At 38.5% G+C, this 19282-nt stretch overlaps 2 protein-coding genes across 3 annotated transcripts in view; both read left to right on the plus strand.

Annotated features, from left to right (window-relative positions):
* Positions 1 to 19282, plus strand: part of LOC144981407 (uncharacterized) — a 227076-nt gene that overhangs the window by 134831 nt on the left and 72963 nt on the right. The gene's annotated exons all lie outside the window — the stretch shown is intronic.
* rtn4rl1b (reticulon 4 receptor-like 1b) overlaps positions 1 to 19282 on the plus strand; it is a 183546-nt gene that overhangs the window by 3422 nt on the left and 160842 nt on the right. The window lies entirely within an intron of this gene.

Raw genomic sequence — 19282 nt, forward strand, 5'->3', positions numbered from 1 at the left:
GACTATTGCATGGAAAATGGTGCACGCAATCCATTCAGCAGATTTGCTGCTGAAAAATAATCTGGGCATTTCTGGCAGAATGCTCAAAACACTGGGAGCAGTAAAACAGAAAATATGTAAATATCAAATGCAATGGGATTTACCAAACATGGAGCAGGGTTGCAGCTGGTGTTTATAAGTCTGAATGTCGGGTGCAAACTGCAAGAATTTTATAAACATATGGCTGCAACATGTGTTTAACAAAAGGATGGTGTATTTTTCTGATCATGTAAATACTTTAGAAGCCTAGAGGCAAAAATTGTTGAGACATATGCTATTGCATATCCAGTGTTACAATGTTTGTGCTTCTTGATAAGTTAAGGGCTTTTATTGAATTGATAATGAGTAATTAAAGCTGTCTTCCATTTCCCCCCCATTTTTCTCAATGTCAAATTTTTACATTGGACTTTTATTTTGTGCAAAGTCTGATCCTCTTCTTCATTTTTCCTCTACTCCTCTTCCTCTTCAGGCCCTGTTGGCTGCTTGGCTTTAGGGCAGCAGACATTGAAAGCCTTCACTCTGTCAGATGTATTCTTTTTGTGAGGGCATTATTGGCTATCCTCTGTGCAGATCCAGGCTGACCAGCAGCCCAGTGTGGGCTTCAATGAACTGAGGTCCCACCTTAGTGCTTGTGTCACAGAAAAAAAAGGGCATCTTGGGGATAATAGATGGTAGACCATCTTTAAAGACTGCAGAGCATTTGTTCCAGGAGGGCATTATCCCTTGTGCCTTTTTTTTTCTCTACGTAGGATTAATTTGCTTTGCTTGATTTGACTCAAACGTACCACTTTGTTTTAATAGTCTGGAACATGTAGACTGGCATGAAATCACCTGTCTGTAGAGGTGGTCTCGGTCCACTTTTTTAACGGAAATTGATTGCGATATGAAACCCAGCCCAATTTCAAACATCATTAGCCTTTTTGAAGCTTACAAAGGACCGTAGCCAGGCATTTAAGGGAATAAACAGACATGTGAGTCACTAGAATCCATGAGCCATGGACAACATGAGCAGCGAGAAATACAGTATGGCTAGAGAAAACACAAAATGCATTTTTGAAAACATAAAAAAACAACTTTTGGAGCTAGAGAAGGGAAGAATAAAAAGCAAAAAAACTAAACTATGTCAAACCCACTCATAGAATTGAGCTGAATTAAAGACCTACTCCAATGAGAATGGTGTTTTTGGTGTTTTTAACATGTTCTTGTGGCATTTTCTTCTCAGGATAGGGGACACGAATAAAGAAAATTCAGATTATAATTTGTTTTCTGAGTATTTCTTTAATAAAGTTGTTGTAAGTGAGGAGCAGACGCAGAAATGTCATTGGAAAAAGCTTATAGGTGTGACGTAAAAGCTATTAAAGCAAGCCACAAGCTCCCTGCTCAGTTCTATTCTGATGCAACAAGATGTTTGTGTTTGTTTTCCTCATCCAAGCTGGTATCTGGCAACAAAACTGGATGGCTCCAATATTGTTCACCAGTTTTGTTACACCAGTAATGTTAGGTTGAGGTTGTGAGGGGCTGTAACATAGTGTAAACAGGGAGCTCTCAGTAATGGATTAGCAGAATGGGAGCAGAGTTGCTTCACGCCAATGGTCCCGCCTACAACTTGGAGGCAAATTTCTAATGAACTGCCACTCAACTATATCCTAAAACCACATAATTATAAATAAAAGACCACTGGGAGTGCTTTTAAGATAGCTTAAAACATTATCGGAGTTGAACTATAAGCAGAAGTTTTAGTTCTGGCCCATAGTTTCACAAACTTGATTTGATATGTGGAACAGGGCCAGCTCTTGGTCCTACGGACAATGTAAATATCAACAGCCAAAAGATGAAGGGTCATCCTGCCCCATTTTTGTGCCACTAACCAGAGAGTAAGAGAGAAACAGACCTGGAAACAGCTGCTGTTCAAAAGTGATCCTCAGGAGCTTGTAACAATCACAAGAGAACAATTATAGAAACAAAGGCTGCATGCAAGACCTCCATGATTTTTTTTTTTTAAGCTGTAATGCACCACCCTCAGTATATTTGACCAACAAGTGGAGCAATCAGCACATAAGTACTCTTGGAAAAGTTCACACTCAATACAAACCAAACGAGCAGACAAACAGAGTTTTATAGTGTGTAAATATGTCATGTTTAAACACACGTTAATCCTAATGAAATGTTATGTGATTTTTATTTTTCTTTAAAGCTGCAATTTTCTGCTGTTCATTGGGAATCCTGATAAATTGGGCTTTATTCCTCGTTGTAAAATTGGTTGCCTATAAAATCACAAAACAATCGTGCTTGCATACATTTTTGCAAACACATCCACACAAAAGGCAGCATTTGCTTTTTGTAAATATCAGACTTGCAAGATATGTCTAATTAGGGAATTCATTTTGGCTGAATTCATTTAATGCAGCAGAAACACTTTAATAGAATTCAGCTGAAAGAGAACATGGAAAATTGCAACAACACTGCAGATTATGCAAGCCCTATGTTTGTGCATAAACGCAAACACATCAATAAATGTATGAATGCCAATTAGTTCAAAATTTGAACCTTTACATGAAAATACAACTTAATTTATTTCCTAATCTTCCAGCTGCAGAGATTTAATAGAATACTCAGGGGAAAAAATCTGCTGTGACTCGGACACATTTCGAAAAGGAGATGTAAATGCATGCATCAACTCCAAGAGTTGCACATTGCTCATGTGGTTTTCAAAACTTGCAGTCTGGATTGAAAGATTTTCAATCAGTAACTTCAGCACCAAAGGAATCACCTGTCACCTCCACTCCTCAGCGTCCCAGCTATGCTCCACTTTAAAATCAACGAGTTCCGGCTCTGAACCATCAGTGCTGTTTTGAAGATTATGAAGCGAAACTGCAGAATAGATAGTCAGCATTTTTTTTTAGCAATGTAGATGTATTTAATTCAAAATCCACAAACAGTTGCCTCAAAAGAGATTCTGAAATAGTTTTGCACAAATGTTTTCCAAAGATCACAAGGTTACAGTATCAAAAGTGTTGATTCCTCACATATTCATCGCCCTAATGCTCTGCGTTGGCTCTGTGACATCCCTCCCTGTCAGCTCTGTACTGCTGTTCTTTACAGGGTGACTTGTTCCTCTGCTAAAAGGCAATGTGGACAGATGACAGGAGGTTAGGTGAAAAGGACATCTGAACAGAAACGAAGGGCAATAATGCAGAGTGAGGCAAAAAATATAATAATGATACAATGCACATTTTTAAAATGAATTTAATATTAAAATTTAAAAATATTATTTTATTTTTAATTTTTAAATTAAAGTAAATAAATAAATCACTTGAACACAACATTTTATTACTATGTGCCACTGAAGGAGCCACTTTTGATTAGAGGAAACACATTTTAAGAAAAACTATTTTAAAAACCCACTCCGATGAAAACTCCATTTTTGTGTGTGTGTTTTTAACATGTTCTTGAGGCATTTTCTCATGGTGGAGAAAATGTATATAGAAAATTAAGATTAAATGCATTTCTGAGTATTTCTTTATTAAAATCATTGTGAATAAGGAGCAGACAAAAATATGTCCTTGCAAAAGCCTTCTAGGTGTGAATTATGACCTGTCCGCCCCCTCCATTCTGATGCATCCACTTGTAGACGTCTAGGTCCATGTAAGTCTTTGTTTTCCTCATCTGAGCTGGAATCTGGCTTAAAACTGTACGGCTGGACAGCTCCAATATTGTTCACTATTTTTTTTGCACCAGTAATGTCAGGTTTGGATTGTGATGGGCTGTAAACTAGCAGGAGAACAGGTAAACAGATGGATTGGAAATGGGGGAGGGCTTACTCTCTAGACCAACTGAACTACAGTCCTATGTAGTAAATGACAGTTTATTTATTTATTTATTTTTATTAAAAAATTGCATAATCCCGATTAAAAGACCACTGGGAACGCTTTTAAAATAGACCAAAGGATGATAAGAGTGGGACTTTGAGTAGAGATGCCATGACTCAACTTCAAGACTAGTCAGTACATAAGAAAATAGAGGAAAAAAAAAACATCTCAAATGTTGTTCCCCTAAATTATCTTGGAAAACAGAGTGAAAGATAACTGACATAGAACAATTTCCAATTATTGCAGAGCTGGGTTACATTATTAGACTCCCAGACAGTGGGCCTTAGGCTCTGCACTGCATCCCAAATGCCCAATTTAGCCAGAGGAGATTCTTGAAACCCAAAAGTCATTCATTTACTACAAAATACCCTGGAGTGTTTCAGCATAAGACTCTGACAGGGTTTAATCATGGGACACTGAACAAAAGATGACAAATATTTATTGTGAGAGAATGATCAGAGAAGACAGTTTTACTAGTGCAGATCCTCTCCCTTTTTACAAAAAAATAGTTTTTTCCTCTTCTGTGAATCTTTTTAGTTTTGGTGGTCAATTGGAGGTCAGATATTCCTGCTTTGAAGGAAGGGGTTGTGTTTTTGCAGTCTAAAGATACACCTGATTGATTAAATCTACACAAAAACAGGACATCAGTGGGAGCCACCAGTGAAAATTGCTGTGGAAATCTAGAAAAATCAGCTCATCTATGTGTTCTAAAAAAAATACAGGATTATTGTACAAATGTTTTTTCCCTCGTCCTTTGTTGTGTAAATGAGATGCAAGGATGGTCATTAGTGGATGGTAATGAGGTGAAGGAGACAAACAACCTAAGCCCTGTTGGTTTTTCTATTATTAATAATTAATTTGTGATTAAGTGGCTAATTGGAGTTTAAAGGTCATTGTCAGCTAGAATGCCATGAATCTTAGGAGACAGAAGGGAAGAAGTGAGTGGGGGGTGGCGGGTGACAGAGTCCAGGATCCTGTTGACAATGATCCCAGGTGCTTTCCTTTTGCTGTCAGTTCTCCCCTTTCTAGAGATATCCTCCCCAGGCGACGTTGCCTTTGTGTGCTGAGGACAGCACTTCAGTAGGAACAGCACCTGTGCATCTGCCCTTTTGGCATTGAGAGTATGAAGTGGCACTTTCATTGAAACAGAGAAGGGGCCAAGAAAATGTGGAAGGTGATGTCTATGACACGCATAGTTTCTCTTCATGTTATCGGAAAATCAAAGGAGCCGGGATGTCATTTGGATTTCGCATGCCCTCACAATCACAGGGATGGCCTTGGGTAGAATACCTCGCGAATGCAAGGTCTCCTGACCCCAAGCACACAAATACCATGACATGAAGACATCAGCAAATTCAATCTAGAGTTTGCAGGTTTAAAGATGCTCCCAGGTAGAAGTTCCTGCATGGTGTGGCGAGACAGATTAAAAAAACAACCAGCAGGTAATCTGATGAAGACAGGGCACATCTATCACCTTTACCTTTTGAGGCTCCTGTCCCTATGGCTCCCACTCACCTTTTGCTCTGCAGCTCCCCCAGTTTTGGCGTTAATGAGACAAGCTCTTGTCACAATCCCATCTGAGCTTGGTGCGTGTAATATCTCACGTGTCCGTGTTCCGGCTACTGCTATCTGTTCTTAGACATCTGACATGGTTCCGGTTAATTTTAAGGGAACACGGTAATTGGGCCAGCCTGCTGGAATCACATGACAGTTTAGTTTGGCAATTTAATATGGCAACTACAGAGCCATTTAGAAACCACATGAGCCACTCAAACCAAAGTAGAGGGATGGATGTAATTTTGTTTAGATTTACAATAACTAATTTTGGAAAAGGTGATTCATAATGGGGTATCTTTGTGTTCAAATATGTCTCAGAAGCACCAGAACCTACCTTATGGCATATTTATAGAACAAAATGATAAGATAAAGCTATTTCGATATATATAGGGCTGCACGGTGGCACAGTGGTTAGCTCTTGCCTCACAGCAAGAAGGCCCCCAGTTCAAGTCCCAGCTAGGGGATCTGAACTATAACATCAATGGGGGACCTTTCTGTGTGGAGTTTGCATGTTCTCCTCAAGCAAGCATGGTTCTCTTCGGGGTCTCCGGCTTCCTCCCACCGTCCAAAAACATGCTTCATAGGTTAATTGGCAACTCTAAATTGTCCATAGGTGTGAATGGGTGTGTGGTTGTGACCCTGCAACAGACTGGCGACCTGTTCAAGGTGTCCCCTGCCTTTGCCCATAAGTGGCCGGGATAGTCTCCGGCAGGCCCGTGACCCCGAAAGGGAACAAACGAAAGAAGATGAATGAATGAATATTTCAATTAAAAAGTTTAAATACCCACTTCGATGAAAAGCGTGAATTTTGTGTTTTTTCCGATGGGGGACACATATTAAGCAAATTAAACACAAAATTACTTTTCTGAGTATTTTTTTTATTCAAATCGTTTAAATCAGGAGCAAACTAAAAGGCTGTTTGAAGAAGAGCTTATTTTTGACTTTGTAAATACGCTGGGCGGGTCACAAGCTCTCTACTCTGAGTTATCAGCAGTGGGGAGGGGAAGGGGGTGGAGGAGTTGTTCTGCTCTAACAGTTCCACCCACAACTCAGAAGGGAAATTCTAATGAACTACTGCCATGCTGCAGAAACTATGTCATATAAAAAAAATGGTTGTTTTTCATTTTGTCTAATTAAGAACACTCGAAACGTTTTTAAAATAGCTAAAAAATTAAAAAATTAATCAGAGTGGGCCTTAAAATAGGATTTTCCAGAGAATATCAAAGATTGATAAACATTTCAGATCAGTAAATTGGATGGCTTGTATTGCAAGGTTTTCATCATACAGATGTCATTATACTGATATTAGTAAAAAAAATATTAGGATGGTCTTCATCTCAGTCCCTTAAACCAGCCTGGTCTTGTTTTGACCTCAGAAGAGAGATATGAGATTAGACATGACCAATTGCATTTTATCACCTATTTTTGATCTCTGTCAACAATAAAAAATAGAAGTCCTGCTGTGCTTGCAGCTTCCTTCGTCAAATTAAAACTAATTTTTGGTCAGAACAACCCCCCCCCCCCCCCCCCACACACACACACACACACACACAGCCCCTCCCACACACTACATCTACATTTAAGTGTTCTGAATGAGACCAAAGTCCTTGACATTTTTCTGTTTTCCCTTTCTAAAAACACTGCTGCCCTGCCGTGGTCCTCACTTATGAAATGCATTCAAGCCATTACAAGCTTGCATCATTTAAAAAAAAATAATTGGGAGGCTCACAATAGAGGTGCAAGGTGCTGTTTTGTGTGGCAGAGATAAGCTTTTAATTATTCAAGTTTTCCAGGGAAGAGCATTAAGTCTATGCTGCTTTCAGCCGGTGGATTGTGACACATGGCCCGTGTTTACAATATCTCAGCACTGTGCTCCATTGCCTCTTGAGCCTCCTTAACTGATGTTGCTGTGCAGTTTTCTTCTCGTGCTTGTTTATTTATTTCTGGGCGATAGGTGTTGTCGGGAAGAGTCTGCATCTGGAAGAACAGACGGCGGAACGGCGAAATCTGGAGCAGGTTTCTATAAAATCGAATCGCCTTGATCCTCCTGGATTTTGGCTGCTTATTCTAATGTCATTTTTTTGATTTGCTCAGGATTTAATCCTGGTGGATCATTTTAGCACAGAGAGCGCTCTTTCATCTTACTGTTACTGACCGTCATTTTAGGGAAAACAGAAGGGAAAAAAATATGCCACTTTAAATGCAGCTTGAATGAACAAACGCGCTGGTTCTGTTTTCTTTTTATGAGGTGTAGGAAGTTTATTTTTCCTTTTTTTGTTGCAAAGTTGGAAAGCTTTAAGCTGTTTTTATGAGGTTTCTTTCCATCTGCTTTGGTTGGCAAAGGGCATGAGGAAATACAAAGCGGCAACCTAGTTCGCCTAAAGTAAAATACAGGAGAAAATAAGAAAAAGAGGGGGAAATGGGCCAGGCTACTAGTCACCACCATGTATTTTTTGCCTCATAGATGCTGCTCTCAGTGACACACCGCTCAATTCCCATGGGTGAGCAGGAACACAGGGATGCCACGGAATGACAGGGAACACTGCCACAGTTCTGCCCCAATACCCAAGAATAAGATCACTGTCTAAACCATGTGTGCACTTCTGACAGCTCCAACTCTTACTTAAACTGCAAGCATCTTTATTCCCCGGACGGCTTGGAACAGCCTAAATTTGTCCCCCAGCATTCACACTAATACGTCTCCTGTCCCCCTAGCAGAGTCCTCCCCGACGTGAAAGTGTGTTTTATAAATGGAATGCAATCTGGAGGATAAATATAGCAGATCTCAACAGCTGCCAGCTCTCCAGTAAAATAATAAACAATAATTGTTGACAGAAAACTGGCTTGTTTTATCACTGAACTGGGGTTACTTAAGATTTATGAACTGCCAAGGTGGCAACAATTGAATGTATGGGCGATTGATGGTGTTTGGCTCCAAAATTCCTCTGGCTGGAGCGTGGACTCAGCAGATTTTTCCCTGTCTTCAAAAGAGCAGCTTTGTGAATTATTTAAAAGTGCACAATAACTGCCCAGAAATGACAGCAATTGGTGTGTGAAGCTCATTTACAATGTCTCTATTCCCATAAGTGTTATGTGTTTAGGCCATAAGAAGAGTTGGTCCCTCCTCTATGTGTGTGTCTGCTAATTCACAACAACACCAAAGTAAAACCCTCTCATTACTCAAACATACTTGACTAAGAGACAACAAATATGCATTTAAAGTCCCACCCAGTCTGATCATCTTTTTATCTATCTTAGCAGCATTTCCAAGCCAAAGTAAAAAAAAAAAGTGCAGAGCAATCCTCATTTTCCATCATCTCTTTGTTTACACGCCCTTGCGCTAGCTTACAGCCCATCTCACCCCTAATATAATATTAGCGGTGCAACAGAAATGGCGAGCAAAGTTGGAGCTATTCAGCTGTATAATTCTGAGCCAGATGCTAGCGTGACAATTGGAAAACGACGACATACATGGATCTATTTACCCTCCAATTGTAGCACCTACCGCATTTTTATTTTCATATACTCCTAATTCACATTGATTTGAACAAAGAAATGCTCGGAAATGCAGTTTTAAGCTTAATTTCCCTTATACATGTCCTCTATCATGAGAAAAATGATAAAAGAACATGCTTAAAACACCAAAAAGTTTTATTTTCATTGGAGTGGATCTGAAAAGAGAAGGCGGCGTGAACGCATATTGTTGTTAATATAAAGGTCTTGTTTAGTGGTCTAGGGTCTGCAGGAGCAGAAGGAGGCAGCGGATGTCATTACTGTGACTGAGAAATGCAGGGCCACAGAGAGATAGGGTGAGTGCAAGGACAGGAATTAGGCTCTGTCAGAGCTCTAATGGAAGAAGCTGGTTTCCCACATCAGGGCTTCTCTCAAGTGATGGATTGGGAGGTTAACAGTCGCTACGAGTTAAGAAGCCCAGTGCAGAGTACTCTCTGGAGCCACTTCCAGACAAAGCCCTTTTACAGCCACCCAATTCGAGACTTGAAACAAACTACAATAAAGGTGTCTTTGTTTCAAAACCTTAGAAGGTTTTATATTGGATCAGTGTAAAATATATCCTGCATGTTATCACAAAAAATGATGGATTTGTCTTCTGGTTTTCTGATGGATGAATCGTTTTCATCAACACAATTTTTTTATATAGTTAAAGGTATTTAATTCTTGTGAATGTTAGGATCAAAATTGAATCAATGGACAAATAACATTACCTTGAATCCCTTAACAATTTAACAGCGCATCATACTTTGGTTGTATTATTTTTTTTTAAGAAAAACAATGGAAAAATGGAAATTATTCAATTTATTTTTTACTAAATTTTGAGCTCTGGTTTTAAATGTTTTTTTAAACTTAATTTGGTGCAAAGATGATGAGAATTAGGGCTCATGACTCAATACATTTAAAGTTTGTGAGTCTGTTCTTGACACTAAAATTACAATTCCCACCAAAGGTATTTTGAAAAAGTTTTAGTAGTGGATTGAAGTTGTAAGACAAACTCTATCATCAATTATACTCAAACAGTACAAACAAAGAGAGGCAGAAATAAAAGAAAGTCAAGGTCATAAAAAGACAGAAGAAAGAGCAGGGAGGATGAAGAGGAGTGAAAACAAGAATTCAATGAATTGGAATTTATTTTAGTCGGTTTGTTGTCACATTGACCCAAAAAGCTAAATGAAAAAGACACATTTCCTTCCAGCTAAACTGATTTAAATGTTGTAGATTTAAGATACAGATAATAAAGTCACACAAAGCAGTGAATGTTTGATCGCAGAAATATAGATAAGGTCTTTGAATCTCTTTATTGACCTTCTTTTCTGTACACAAAAGGATATATTCATCTAATATTGCTACAATGGGACTGTATGTCTGTGGTCTATAGTGTCCCACAGCAGTTGTACAATCTTTACACAGAGTATTGACAGCATTGATGTTAAACATTGAGCGGTTACAACCTGCTGCAGTTCATGATTGGAGTAAGTTTAATGGGGGATAAGGGTTCAGACATAAACTGTTTGAAACCTTGTCATTTTTTCCTCTTTTCTGTAAAAAAAAAACTGTCTGTGAGCAAACCTAAAATGAAAAGATTTGTCTCTGAGTTGGGATTAAGAAGACTGTGAATAAGCAGGTGAAAATCTCTAATAAAAAGACAGAGATGCTTAGTGTTGTAGCTTTAAAGATGGTCACATCAAAGCAGAAAAGAGCTTTCTGTTTCAGTCTTGACTTGGGCGAGTTATCTTCAGTTCCCTCTCCAAGTCTAAAGGTGTTGATTCTGTATTGACCACATGCAAATGGGGGTGTGGACTGTCTGTCTGCATTAGCTATAACAGAAAAGGTCCTGGTCCAGAGTTTACTCTATCTCTGTCCTCTGTGATCGTGTCCAGCTGTCCACAGTTTTTCAGGAAATGAGATTTATAGAAAAAAGGAAATGCCGACTTGTGCTAGCAGGTATTGCAAGAACATTATGTGAGCCTCATACTTTATTTATTTGTCTACTGTAGTAGTGGTATATACAGAAGAAATGCCTCAGAAAGAAATATCTTAAAAAGAATAAAAGGTCTTTTAACAAAACGTATACACTAACTGTAAGAGACCTACTAAAATAAAATTTAAAAAAAATCCAAAAAATAGAAGTGAAATACTCCAAAAAGCAAAACTACGATTAAAATAAGCTCAACCCTTTAACAATGAAAATGTAACTGATGACACCTAAATAACACATGCTCTTTGACTTACTGTAACTCTCCGATCAATGTGAATCAACTGATTCTGACCAGAATAAAGGCAGCTTTGCTTATCAGTTTTGCACCGAATAACAGAGCTAAGTCTCTTTTCCATGCGATATAGCTGATTTACGTCGATTGTATTGCACTTCACGACCTGTAAAGTGTTGCATATCAGTGCAAGGCTGCTTTTCTCCAATTCAGAATCCACCGGCATCGCATTAATTGTATGAACAATTGAATAATTAAAGTACCGGTAGTTGAAAGAATGTCAATACTGGAGCTAAAGGTCTGGTGTAAAAGGGTTAACAGTTTGTGTTATTATCTCAAGTTCAGTTTTATCTGCATAGTCCTAAAACTGACCAACTGTTTTCTTAATTTGTGCTTTTATTCCTACTTCTACTTTTCTTCTACTTTGCATCTTATTAGTCAATCATTTAATGCATTACTATGTTGTGTGTGTATGTGTGTGTGTGTGTGTGTGGGGGGGGGGGGCATTGTAAGTGGTTTATATATATATTTTTTTCTTTTTGTGTGATGGGTTTTTGTCTTGCTTTTGTTTTTTAAAATTAGAAAATGTTTTTATGTAAGGCACTTTGAGTCACATTAGTTGGAAAATTGCTATACAAATACATTTTCATTGGATTTGATTTTTTAAAATAAGAGCTTCATGCTTTCAGTATGACAGCAGACATCTAAATAATGTTCCTCCATGTAAAGCCAAAATGTTAATGTAACATCCCAAGACATGAATAATTGACTAACAATCAATTTGAAACTCAACACAAAAGTTACCAATAGGGAGGAAAAAAAAGTATTTAGAATTTAACAAAAACAATCACGAGCTGTTTCACTGTGGCAACTATAACGCGATAAGTCAAAAGAGGAAAAACAATCATAAGGCTGAAATTATAAACATTGGGATGCTAAGTTCATTTCAATTTATTGTATATAGCCTGATTTATATTCATATTTATATAGCTCTTGTGTGGACTCACACTCATGTAACAGTTAGAAGAAGTTGCCTACAGAAAGGTTAAGAACGTTTTGGAAGGAGCAACTGTCCTGGTCTGTTATTCTACATGGAGCACTCTGTAAAGACGTGGCAGTGAGAAGAAGCAATGCTCCAATTTTGCTGGGCTCATCACAGCAGGCCTCACCACACACTGCACAGATTCGCCAGTGTCTGTCACTGAGCCGGTTTTTCCTCTGCACGGAGTTCCTCCGTTATGAAACCACGCGATGAGGGCACTATTATCCTGCTGATCAGAATAGCTCGTGGTGCCGTGTGGGAGCAGCTGGGGCAATCTGGCTGCAGGTGTACACACATGCCCATGCAGCGTGCAGTGGTGCACACACGGGTCTCCTCTCACTCTGCCTCTGTTGGAGACGCATTATTATTGTTCCACCAGTGTTTCTATGAGCTCTCTTCAGCCTCCCACCAGCAGGTGCAAGCACTTCTATGAAACTAAACAACTCCAGTTCTCACCCCCTGTGCACTACTCATCTACTCATCACAGCCCACACAGTCCTCCTTATGAATGTGATATCATCATGCACGAGACAAAAAACAATGTTTATGCTAGAAAGTTTTGTTTTCAGCTAAGTGTTGCATTAAATACGAGTTCCAGCTGGAAATGGATATCTCTTAGGAACAGTTCTTTTGTCTGATGACAAGCATTTTTGTTTGCACAAACTGACAAGTGCTGAAAAGCCTGACAGCTGTACTTTCACATTTACAAATTGTTACCTGAAATGTTTGCGCACATTTTGACAGCGCAACGGAAATCTCACCAGAGCAGTGTTGACAGTGGAGCGGAAGGGAGCAAATTCGCAGCGTTCTGCCATGCCACTAAAGTCAGTGTCACACCAGACAGTGTGTGTCTTTGTAGATAATTCTCAGAAAGGGTCCTTGATTATAGTTTGGTGTAGTCTCTGCCTTACAATCATATCAATGTCAAACAACAAGCAGACATTGTTTGACTTTTCTAAATACTTTTGTATTCTGTGCATTCCATTATCTGATCATTTGTTATAAGTTTGCTGCTTAAACAGAATTCACAGGCAGGTGAAGCCCTGCAGATGCTGATGAAAAGTTGTACATCCAGACATCATAAGCAATTCATTTTAAATAAGGGGCCACATAAGCTCAAAAATGTTATAGTTTTGTTTTTATTTATTTATTTAAGCTGAGCAATTCTTTGTAGATTTAAAGACCCACTTCAATGAAAATTTTTTTTTTTTTTTGGTGTTTTTAATACATTCCTGTAGCATTTTTCTCATGATGGAGGAACTATATAAAGATAGTAAGATTAAAACACATGGATGATGGGAAATGAGGGCAGGCTCACAGTCATGCCCAGAACTCAGAGGTGAATACCTTATGAACTCCTGCTACTTTGCAGAAACTATGTCCTAGGAAACAACACAGTTTTTTTTTAATTTGCCAAAAAACACCATAAACATAAAGAAAAGACCACTGGGAAAGCTTTTACAATAGATCAAAAGATAATTGAAGTGGGACTTTTGGGAAGTTTCTTTATCAGTTTTAAATAGTCTTTGCTACTGTTCGTGGTTGCTGCCAGTATGCTTTATTCATTCCTTTCTAGCCTCCTGTTTTGCCATGCAACAAGTTTGTAACATCTGTCCAGGCTGAGTGTGATTCGCTGCCAGGTCTGCTCTGACAGCTGCAGCCAGCTCCCATCACGCTGTGTGCAATCTCACCATCTCCGTCAGCCTTTCATTAAACAGTTTTTCTAGGATTTGTAGTTTAAAAATGAAGTAGAACTCCCGGTGGATGTTGTTCTAACATAAGAGGTGTGACCCCTCAGCACCAGTCCAGTGACCCCACTTTTAAGCTGGGCTTGCCTTTGCAGCTCTGTGGAATGCTTGTGAGACTTGGATAATCTACAGTTGCAAAAATAATAATAATAATAGAAGAAGCAGGTGAAAAAGGGATTGTCAGCATGAATAACTACTGTATTTTTTGGAGTATAAGTTGCCGATTTTAGCATAGGGGTGCAACTTATACTCAGGAGTGACTTGTGTAGCCTTAGTCCAAACTTTCAAAAACTAGACTAAGCTACTAAAATATAAATAAGTTATTTAAGTTAAACATACTTTCATATTTTTAAAAGATAAATAGGTACAATTTGTGCTAAACTTTTTACGGCCACTTGTAGGGTGTTGTCAAAAAAACTTATTTTAAGTTCAATTGGGAATCAAGTTTGTTTGGATTTGCATCTTATAACATTTTCTTTCACCCCACAGTCTCACCTATGTGTTTCATTTTGTAAATTCTGGAATTTTATTTGTTATATTATCTGCCTGTATAATGATCCCTCCAATCAGAAACAAGTGGGTGTTTTCTTAGAGGTAAGGAGCGGAGCTGATGGTAAGCGGTTGGTTGCCACTACCGTAATTTTTTGAGGTCAACGCAGAGTCAACTTTCTTTTTTAAACTGTAGAAACCATTGTCATGTAATTAATGATTTGGTTGTATGTGGTTAAACTGCTCGTTTTGGCACCATTACTTCACTTATATTTGATTTTCTATAAACATGAATAGGCTCACTAATTTGTTATTTTCCCAGTAACAACCGGTTGCCTTTTAAATTCAAATTCAAATAAATTCTATTTATATAGCACCTTTCATGTAAAAAAAAAACAGCTCAAGGTGCTGTTTATAAAAACAAACAGGAATGCAGAAAACACCAATACCTATTTTAAATAGTTTCTCACCAAACAACCACTGTAAGTGTGTTTTTCAGTAACTGCTACTGACAGCAAAGCAGAAGAAGAAGCGCTGTCCAAAACAAACATGGAGGAGAATCTGATTGTTTTCCCCTGAACTTTCTTGTTTTCATTTTCTCCTTCCTTGTACTAATGCGGGACAGCAAGTCATCAAACTGGGTTGTAGAAAAACGGAAGTATCACTGAAAACACCGTCATTCAGACGCAGCGCCTACATTAGAAAGTAAAGTTCGCTATAAAAGGGCAAAGACTGAATTATCTCAGACATGGAGATGTATATACTGTTGTTTTTGTAAAGCTCTTCCAAACGCATAAACCTGATATCTCAACATCATCCGTGTCTTCTGTGCGTTGTAAATTGTATATTCCATCAATGCTTCCATGTAGCAATGAGGCTAAAAACTTGCCAATCGTCTGTCCATGTTCTGGGGTTTATTGTATTGTATGGCTGACTACACAGTGGTTCTATTTGTTGTTTCATCATGCTACCATTGCAACATCATCCACACAGATATAAAAATGACAAGACAACAGACACACCAAGTGGCAGTACTTGAAACAGGACAGCACGAACACTGACGATTACATCTCACCGCAGCACTTCCTCTCCCCTTCTGGCAGCCACCGTGTGAATGGCTTCAGAATGAATAATTAATGTAAACTGGAACTGTTAGCAAGAGTGGCAAAATCACAAGGGCTCAGTCTAATTGGAGTTTTTTTCCTCTCCCAACTCTTTACCTTGCTGCCAGCAGTAAGAAATTAAGAGCAGTGAGAACATAATGAGATGTGAAATGGGCTGGGGTCAGGTGAAGTAGAACAACAAAATGGACTGATTTATTTGAGATAAAATTCAATTAGAGTTTAACTTTCTGCCTAGAGAAAAGTCTTGTCTGGGAAAAGTATACAGATGCCAAATTAAAAGTCAAACTACTTTAATTGTACAAACTCTATTGGTGTGGTGGCTGAAGTGTGCTCTAAGGTGTAGGCGGAGTCCACCACCTACAAAAATCTTTTTAATTAAAGGCTTTGTAATATTAAAAGTTTGATTTTGACAAGTAAGGATCCCTCATCATGAGGTCAAAAATAAAAGGCTGGCATTATTGTGAATTATGTCACTAAAAGGGCAATATGAGAGAGCCAAGACCATTAAAACTAAAATTATGCTCTGTGCTGTAACTCCATAGCTGTCTTACACACATCCACTTATGTTCACACTAAGAATTCTTTTTTTGTCCAGTGCTGTTTGATTCCTATCCTCTCTGTCATTTTATTGGCCTTCTTGCTTGGTGAAGATTTATTTTTCTCTCTTCACCCTAAATTATTCAAAAGTGTTTTGATTCTCGGTAAGGTTTGTGAATCTGGGGCTGCGGTGCTCAGCTGAGCAGTCCCTGTTGCTTGTTTTCCTGTCTTCACACTGTTTTTTTTTACTTGGTTTACAAGACAAATTCAACAATTTTGCACAAAATCTCACAGTCAAGGGGCAAAAAGGGGTTTGAAATTTATATTTATATATATAAATATATAGATATAGGTAAATAAAAATTCTCACTTGCTTTTATTTACATGGAAAAATGTGATTCACTTAAATCTGTATTCAGGTCAAGCTCTGTTCAGGGAGGGGAAAAAAAGAGAGGGATATTTTTCTATCCCATCATGCAACAGCAGCAGGATCCAAATTGGCACAGAGGGCTGGGCAGTTTCTCTAGGGATAACCATCCTGTATCCTTGCCTGACACCCCATGAGGGAAACCTGCCAGGAACAGTCTTTCACCACAACATGCAAGCATAACAAACAAACACAACGAAGAACCCAAAAGGCTAATATGTTCGTCCACTCTCAGCTGACTTGCACCAATTGTCAATAATCTTTCCTCTTGAGATGTTTTGTGCTCCTACAAATTCTATTAGATGCCAAACTAGAAGACCCAATGCCCAGAATAGTTGCCCCCGAAAAGCGTATTGAAAAAAAACAGCTGCTGGCGGATGAAAAATTCATACAGTGTTACCATACATTTGAGTATCCCTGCCTCATCACCTTCCTCCGTCTCTATCACTCTCCTCCTCTCTTTCTGGATGATGCACAAATGACAAACCAGACATTTGTGCGCATCTGTCTGTAGCCCTTTTGTCTCTGGGAGAATATTAATAAAGTCCGCTGTCTGAGGCAGATCAAACTATTCAGTACAAAGAGGGATCTTTATCCAAGTCCACGAGCACTGGGTTGTAGGGATTTTAATATGACACTGGCTGGATGTACACTGTAATAGGCCAGTGCTGAAAACATGAGAGTGATCCTCTGAGAGTACAATAGACAAAGATATAGAGAAATGGGGGGAAAGGGGGTGGGGGGTGGGACACGGATGACTAAATAAGCTCTTTCTATAGCTAAAAGCACGTCTAGTTTTAGCTGAGTGACTGCGTTTGAAGCTTTATTTCTGCCTGGTGGTCACATACACAGCTACTTCCAGTGTATCTCTTTCCCTGTTAATCTGGTAAACCTTTAAACTTAGACTCACAGTTTGCTCAGTGTTCAGCATTTAATTATGTCAATAATGTGCTTCTTGGCAGAACTTCAAGAAGAAGTGCACAGCTCAAGTAGCTTTTTAACACCTTGTCATCACCCAGCAAACTGCTTTATGGAATTACTGGTACTGGGGTGGAGGACAGAAAGAAATTGTAAAGCGCCAGAATGATTATGCTGTACTTATAGTACTCCAAAGCAGATGGCTGAATTTTAAATTTGAAGGCATAATGAAGCTTCATGAAAACTGTGTAGAAAAACCCTTTAGATGGCCACTTCATTTATTCATTTCCATTTAATTCCAAACCTGTATTTATTTATTTTTCCTTCAAAGACCCACCCCACTGAAAATCATGTTTTTTTAACATGTTATTAAAGCATTAACCTTATGAAGGACATAAAGAAAATTAGATCAGAAATTCATTAAAATGGATTTCTAAGTAATAACTTAATCAAACCATCACGTTTCAGGAGCACGAAAAACTGTAATTGAAAAAGCTGGTAAGTGTTATGTAAAATTTACAATTGGTGGTCCACAAGCTCTCTTCTCGATCCGCTCCATTGTGATATGTCCACTTGAGTACATATAGATCCATGTACGTCTTCATGAGCCGGCATCTGCCTCAAAACTGTATGGCTAGATAGGTCCACCATTGTTCAACATTTTTGTTGCATTAGTAATGGTAAGTTGGGGGTTGTTAGGGGCTTTAAGCTTGCAGGATGGGGAATGAAGGCAGACGCGCACTAACTAATTCAGTTTCTTTGAAGCCTGTACAATCTCCACAAACTCAGTTCTGGTTCAGGTCCCCCAGCCGGGACTTTGAACTGGGGGCCTTCTTGCTTGCTGTGAGGCAAGAGCGCTAACCACTGCACCACCGTGCAGATCTCTGTGGGCACATAAAATGTAACCATCTGCAGAGTCATTTCTCCTATTTCTACAGATGATACGACTGTACCTGTTCTAGAAGTGTACGGTATTGAACCGGCCAGGGAACAGTCTTAAGATGCTCCTGTTCTGTTGATCACCCTCTCAATCACGCAACCTTTTGTTTTCATGATGTAGCGATGAAGTGTGAGAGATTCAAGTGTTTTTGTGTGCCAGTCACTCTCTGCAAAAAAGGGTAGCCTAAAATACACTAACCTTTAGAAGAAAATCACGAAAAGCAGTACAATTATTTGTTCAGTCACCAAATCATTTTTACTTGACAAGAACTTTTATAATGAAATATCAAAATCTAGAATGAGGTTAACATAAGCATAAAAAAGCTATTTAATAGAATTACTTAAAATGTTGTGTTATACAATTTAATAATATGTATTTTTTGCTGGTTCTAAGCAAATGGTTTGTATTTTTGGAGTTTTTATGTGCCTAATAGTTCACTTTGATTGCAGTGATAAAAATAATATAATAAGTGGAAACGAGTCGAGTTGGAATAAAATGTGAACATACTGTGTTGGTCCATCTTAAAAAATCTAAAACTAGCCCTTATTCTTGGAACATAAATCTAAATAATTGTTTCAAATGAATTTCAGTCTTAAAACTGATTAAACTTTAAGAAAAAACCGTTGATGTTTAGTTCTTAAACATCAAAGTGCAATTTTGGTCTTTTTGAGACTTAAATCAATTTTTCTTTATTGTTAAGAGTATAGGGCAAAATGTTTTTGACTCATTAAAACAATTTCTTTATTGCTAGAGAGATCCTTGCTCTTCATTTGCCAGTAAAATATCTTGAATGTCTGGAAAGCTGGTGTCCCGCTGAGTGCAAAAGCACAAACGATGCAAGGTGATGCTGCATGGGAAAAACATGAACT

This window comes from Oryzias latipes, chromosome 13 (genome assembly GCF_053564925.1).
Source record: "Oryzias latipes strain Hd-rR chromosome 13, Olatipes_Hd-rR_3.1".
Taxonomy (NCBI): Eukaryota; Metazoa; Chordata; class Actinopteri; order Beloniformes; family Adrianichthyidae; genus Oryzias; species Oryzias latipes.